Raw genomic sequence first — 5,768 nt, 5'->3', positions numbered from 1 at the left:
CGAATGAAGCTTTTGTCATGAGAGACTTGTCTGGCCGCTTTGGTGATGTTGGGGACCATGAACGAGCAAGGTTCTCAACGAGATGCATGTTTTGCCGATGGTTGGCAAGACAAAAATGTCAAACTGAATGTTTTGTCTAGGTTTTTTTTGCCTCTTTGCAGTTCTTGACCTCTAGATTTTGTTCGAAGTATTGTATTTTTTCAAGTTTGTTATTGCTACTGGGATCGCTATCTGTTTTTCTGCTACGAGCTATCATGTACCTTTTATGCAGTTGGCGTAGGTGTTTGTATACTGTATGAAGACTTTACTTGTTACATTTTGTTTTTGATAGAAATTAGGAGGAGAGATGACGGGGCGCTCCCTTCAGTCCAACCAAAAGCTGTGTGGGGATGATTCAACTGCTGGTTCATGGATTCTATTGTCTTGTCATGTTGGTGGAGCTGGCTAGATAATGGTGTGCATGACACAGGAGTTGTATTGCCACCATGCGACTTCTACTTGGATTGAAGGGAGCTCCTCGAATGCCTCCCACTTTCAATAGAATTACATTTCATTATACTACTATATCTAAGTAGATGATATGTTCATTGCTAGCTTTGGTGGGGAATTGTAATTACTCCACCATGCATAGTAGTTTATATTTAAGAGTGTGAGTTAACTAGTTTAAGTAGTCTATATTTAGTGTATGAGTTAACAGGTTTAAGTGGGAGTTAGGTTAAGTTCAGTGGTTTAAGTGGGAATTAGGTCAAGTTATTTGGTAAACTTAAATATAGTATGTATTTGCATGTTGAAATTATTTTAGGTAATTGGTTAATAGAAAAAGGTTAAATAACCCAGGATGTTTATTGTAGTCCAGTGCAATCAAATCAAATAAAGTACATATAAAAACCAAGAGCCTCAACTCTATGTATAGTTGTATGATCCATAGAAAGAGAAGAAGCAACCAGTCATATTATTATGTTGTTTGTGTGTTTATTGTGTTTCCTCCGGTCTGCCATTAGACCTTTCCAACAGCTTTTATATAAATATATAAAACTGTTAGTTTTTCTTATTGAAAAAAATGCTCACAGCCAGCTTGTACCTTGTTTAAGCTGAATGATGTTATTTTTTACTTTCGTTTGTTTACTCGCTAAAGCTATCCTGACTGATTAGGGCTATTGAGAACATGTGACGTTACAGGAGGAGGTCACGAGTGCGAGGCTGGAGTTACTTCATATAGTGCAATGGTGTTCGCTTTTTGGCAAGCGCAGAAGTCACATTGTATCTTTATTATTGTGCATCTGATGTTTTAACACCTCCATGGGAGACAGTTATTAAAATGTCTCTGCAAAATTCTGTAGTTTGATTTTATGATTAAAATATGAAGGTGGTCCATTTTTCAGTCTCTATATTACGAAGGTGGTTGCTTATTTGGTCCCTATATATTGAATATATTCAAGCGAGTGATTTTCTGTTCAATCAAATCCCACGGACGAGTATAAGAAGCATGTATAATCACGCAGGGCTGTAAATGGTTTCTTCATGCTTGACTTGCAATAGTAGGAACAAAATGGTAAATAGTGAAACCGAAATGATAAAATCGAAGCACAATACTACCATTATAGTGGAACAATGTTTTTAAAAAATGGGAGTGAAAACGCCAGGTTGAAATTTCATCTAATCTAGTCTGTAGTATTGTTGCAAATGAAATATGCGATTCAAAGTTCAACCATAGCATCAGATCATAGGTATAAATATCATAGATCGATATTGAGCAAAATATTTACAATAAACTATGCACGTTCTTACATCAGACTGTCAGTCAATCTCAGCCCTCGATCGATGTAAACCTGCAAGATAGTTTAAAATGAGCCATATATATCAGAATGCTAATGCATGTTTTCAGTTTTTTTCTTTAATATAAAATTTTTATTTACATGGCTCTCTCACATAGATACACAATCTATTTTTTATATCAGAATGCTAATGCATGTTTTCAGTTTTTTGTTTTAATATAAATTTTTTATTTACATGGCACTCTGACATAGATACACAATCTTTTTTTTAATTTATATGGCTGACATATACATGCAGTCTTTTTATTTTAATGTTTAAATGCTTGTTTTATAACACATTTTTGATAATATTTAAATTGGACATAAAACAAAACCATATAACTAGTGTTCCCTGTAGCTTAGTTTAATAAAATATTTTAATTTTGTGATGTGTTGTATGTGTACTCCAAACAATAATAAAATTGTAAAATAAGTTATATGAATATTTATTTAACACTTTTTAATATAACTAAACATTTTTTTGGTGTATATATATATATATATATATATAGTTGAAATTGAAGAGAATGATAACACATTAATAATTATTTATTTAATATTGAATGATGACAATTTTTTATATAATGTTCATATTATAGTACATGTGTCATGACATAAAAATATAGATTGATATAATAAGAGTTGTACAAATTGTAAACATGTTATTTTTATATTTTTCAATTTATTTTTTTTAATTAAAAAATAAAACCCATAAAAATTCTCTATTCAATATTTTACACAAATGAGAAAATTGAATTTTTGAATTTAATTACAAACTCATTTATGTTTATGGTACATCGTAATTAATATATAATGTTATTTTTCAAATTATTTATATGTATTATATATAATAATTAGTAATATAGTACATAGTAATTAATAATAAAATACACATAAGTCAATTTTTGTCATCATTACACAATAAAAAGGGAAACGCTTTAACCAATCATATTTAAGATAAACAAATTTCATAATACTAAATTTTTAATTTTTAATAAAAAAAACTAATAACAAATCAATTAAAAACTAAATAAGTTATATTTTACTAGAACAGGTATAATAATAACTTTTGTAATATCGACTTTGCTTTTGTTTTGTTTGAAATTGTTGGCTACAGCATACTAAAGTACATTTATGATTCACAATGATTTATGCACATGCTAGCGTCATATTGCAAGCCAATCTTAACACCGTAATCTATCTAAACCTGCAAAATAGTTTAAAACCTTAAACAAATGCCCCATATATGTGAGATTTTGATATATTTTTAATGTACAAGACAGTGTCAAATCTTAAACAAATACCCCATGCACATCTCAACCTGAATTTTAGTATTTTTTTAATATGAGTTTTTAATTTATATGTCAGATCTCAATCTTTTACTTTTTTGAAAAGCGTTCCACAGAGATACACATCAATCCACCTTTCCACGAGGTAATGAATGCGCCCTAAATGCACTTTTTAGAGCGCAACGCTTCATGTGGTCGCCGCGCTTGTTTTGCATAAAATAAGAGCTTTCTCGAACAATAATCTTTGCTTTTGTTTTCATAGCATTGTTCTTACCAACTGTGGGAGGCCGCTAACATTTAATATAATTATTAACGAAAGACACGGAAATATGTTTGAAGAGCTATCTTTATAAGATGTAATATACATATTCTCATTTAATATAATTATAACACCATGAAACATGGTTTACATTTTTTATTATTCTAACAGTTAATATAAGTATAACGCAATGAAACATGGTTTAATAACATTTATATCAGTTATTTTAACATTGAATAGCACTGCAAACCTGAAAAATAAAAATGAAAATATGTTTAAGAAATGTACTACGTGGATTTAATTTTAGAGATGTGTGATGTTAGCGGATTTCGAAACCATCTTCCATGAAAACAAAGCCCTAAAAAGTGTACTTCATGGATTTCGTTTCAGACATTGTGATGTTAATTTATGGATGATGTTAATTGAAATACATCATCCATAAAGACAAAGCCGAAAACAACAGTATAAACGTGTAATAAATGGATTTTGAAAGTGTAATAAATAGTTTTTATTGCAGTAGACTTAAAAGTTGTTTTTTTTTTGGAAAGTTATGGAAATTTCAGTTATATTAAAAAGAACAGACAGGGATTTTTGTAAATCTAAGTAAAAGTTAAAATTCATAATTTTAGGTGCGCAAGATGTTTTAGGACTACTTTTGGCTATCTAGGCAATTCTTCCGTTTTTATTTTATCTTATTTTTGGAAAATCATCATCCATAAGTTTTTGTTTTTATCCCATTTTTTGGAAAAACATCATACATATGTTTTTGTTTTGAATGAGTAACCAACATGGTGTTATAATTATTTGATAACAAGATCATTTTCGAAAGACAAAATTTGTATTTATTTTTATGGTAAATTTTGTACATTGCTTAGTAAGAGAAATATTGGAATAAAATAGGTGACATAGCTGGCTTAGTTTAATTTAGCTATTAATTTACTTTGTTTTGCTATGATGTAATTAGTTTTTGATGCAGGAGCTGACAGGGATCATTGTGGTTGGAGGTCATTTGGTCTCAGTGAGGATAGAGGAGAAAATTCAAGAAACACATTTTAGTTTATTTTTAGTTTTAATTTCTTAGTAAAGCAACATTTAGGGAAGTGAAAGGTTAATTTAAAATTGTCTTAATTAACTATTCTGTCAATTTGTTTCCATATGTTAATTTTACATTTTACAGCAGAGTCAAGATAACAGTTACAGAAACTATGTAACTAACAAATGTAACTGATAGCAGTTAAGTTGAACTGTTTCTAAACCATACAAAAGACAAAATGTAATGTAACAAGTTCGATTGGAGAGGAAAAAAAAACATAATAGAAATTTCTGCAAGCACATGCACTTAAATCTACGTTGCAGTCATTTAAATAGTCCTTCTATATCATTGAAATTTATTACCGTATGCAAGCAAACCATTTCTTTTTTACAGAACATGAGTATTTTCCAATTTGTATGAGATTAACAGGCCCGTAGGCAACAAATCTTATAGGCATATTAACAGGAGAAATAACGGGAATACGAGAGGCGTGAAACCCCTTAACCATCAAAGTAAACGACATAGAGGAGCATCATAATAGCGAGCAGGCACAGGCGACATAACAGCGCATGCAAATAGGTACTTATCAAATAAATGAGTTGAACATTTGATACCAAAATGAAATAGTCTATCTCTATTAATCAGTACACAGTGATATAAATTAAAAACACAGTCCAGGACAAGTCTATACTAGCAACTGGGTTGAGAAACCCTGACTACAAACTACAGCGAACATAATGGAGGAATCACTGTGCTAAGACTGAGAACATAGTTTAGAAACAGGGGAAAAGTAAGTTGACCACCCGCAGAGCCTAACCCTAAGCAGACTACCATCAAACCGACAACTAAAAGCTCAAAACGGAACAAACAGAATTGTAAACGAGCAACCCTATCGGGTTTCCAAACGTGCCCAGCAGTGGAGAGCAGGTTCCTGGAGATGACTCCACTTTCAATCACCCAACAAAGACATAGGTTAAACATTATAGTGAAACAAACGGGAAAACAAATTGACAAGGGTTTCAGGTTAGGAAGCAAACTTACCCACAGTGAAGATGGTGTGCCGAGACCGTGTTCCGAGCCAAGTTACAGCGATCGAGGGTTCCCTACTCACAAGGAGCGACAACCTTAGTAACAGAGGGAGAAGCAGAAATTGAAAATAGCTCAGAGTGAGAGCTTACCTTGCTCATTGGAGACTAGAGCCGAAGCCACGAACCCCCGAGACCGCAACCTACACACCAGGGCTGAGCAACAAACACATTTTGACCGCAAGAACACACAGTGAACCAGCACAGAGAACTGGCAGAGGAGACCCTCAGTCACCACAATGAACAACAGTGCAAATGAGCCAAAAGACTAGGGTTTGCTGAGTTTAC

At 32.1% G+C, this 5,768-nt stretch overlaps 1 long non-coding RNA gene across 2 annotated transcripts; it reads right to left on the bottom strand.

The window, feature by feature from the left end:
* Positions 1-4,975: 4,975 nt before the first annotated feature.
* Positions 4,976-5,768, bottom strand: LOC149178450 (uncharacterized). Of its 2 annotated transcripts, none has more exons than XR_016258856.1 (3): positions 5,574-5,768; positions 5,437-5,498; positions 4,976-5,326 (listed from the first exon to the last, which is right to left on the bottom strand). It is a non-coding gene; the product is annotated as an uncharacterized LOC149178450 (long non-coding RNA). The 2 variants fall into 2 exon arrangements; XR_016258855.1 differs by having other exon boundaries at positions 4,976-5,341; positions 5,574-5,755.

Source organism: Pinus tabuliformis, chromosome 4_1 (assembly GCF_031772625.1).
Source record: "Pinus tabuliformis cultivar Carrire ecotype Pingquan chromosome 4_1, CPIR1, whole genome shotgun sequence".
NCBI classification, from domain to species: domain Eukaryota; kingdom Viridiplantae; phylum Streptophyta; class Pinopsida; order Pinales; family Pinaceae; genus Pinus; species Pinus tabuliformis.
Note: the sequence above shows the minus strand (reverse complement) of the source record. Positions and strands in the feature narration are given on the sequence as shown.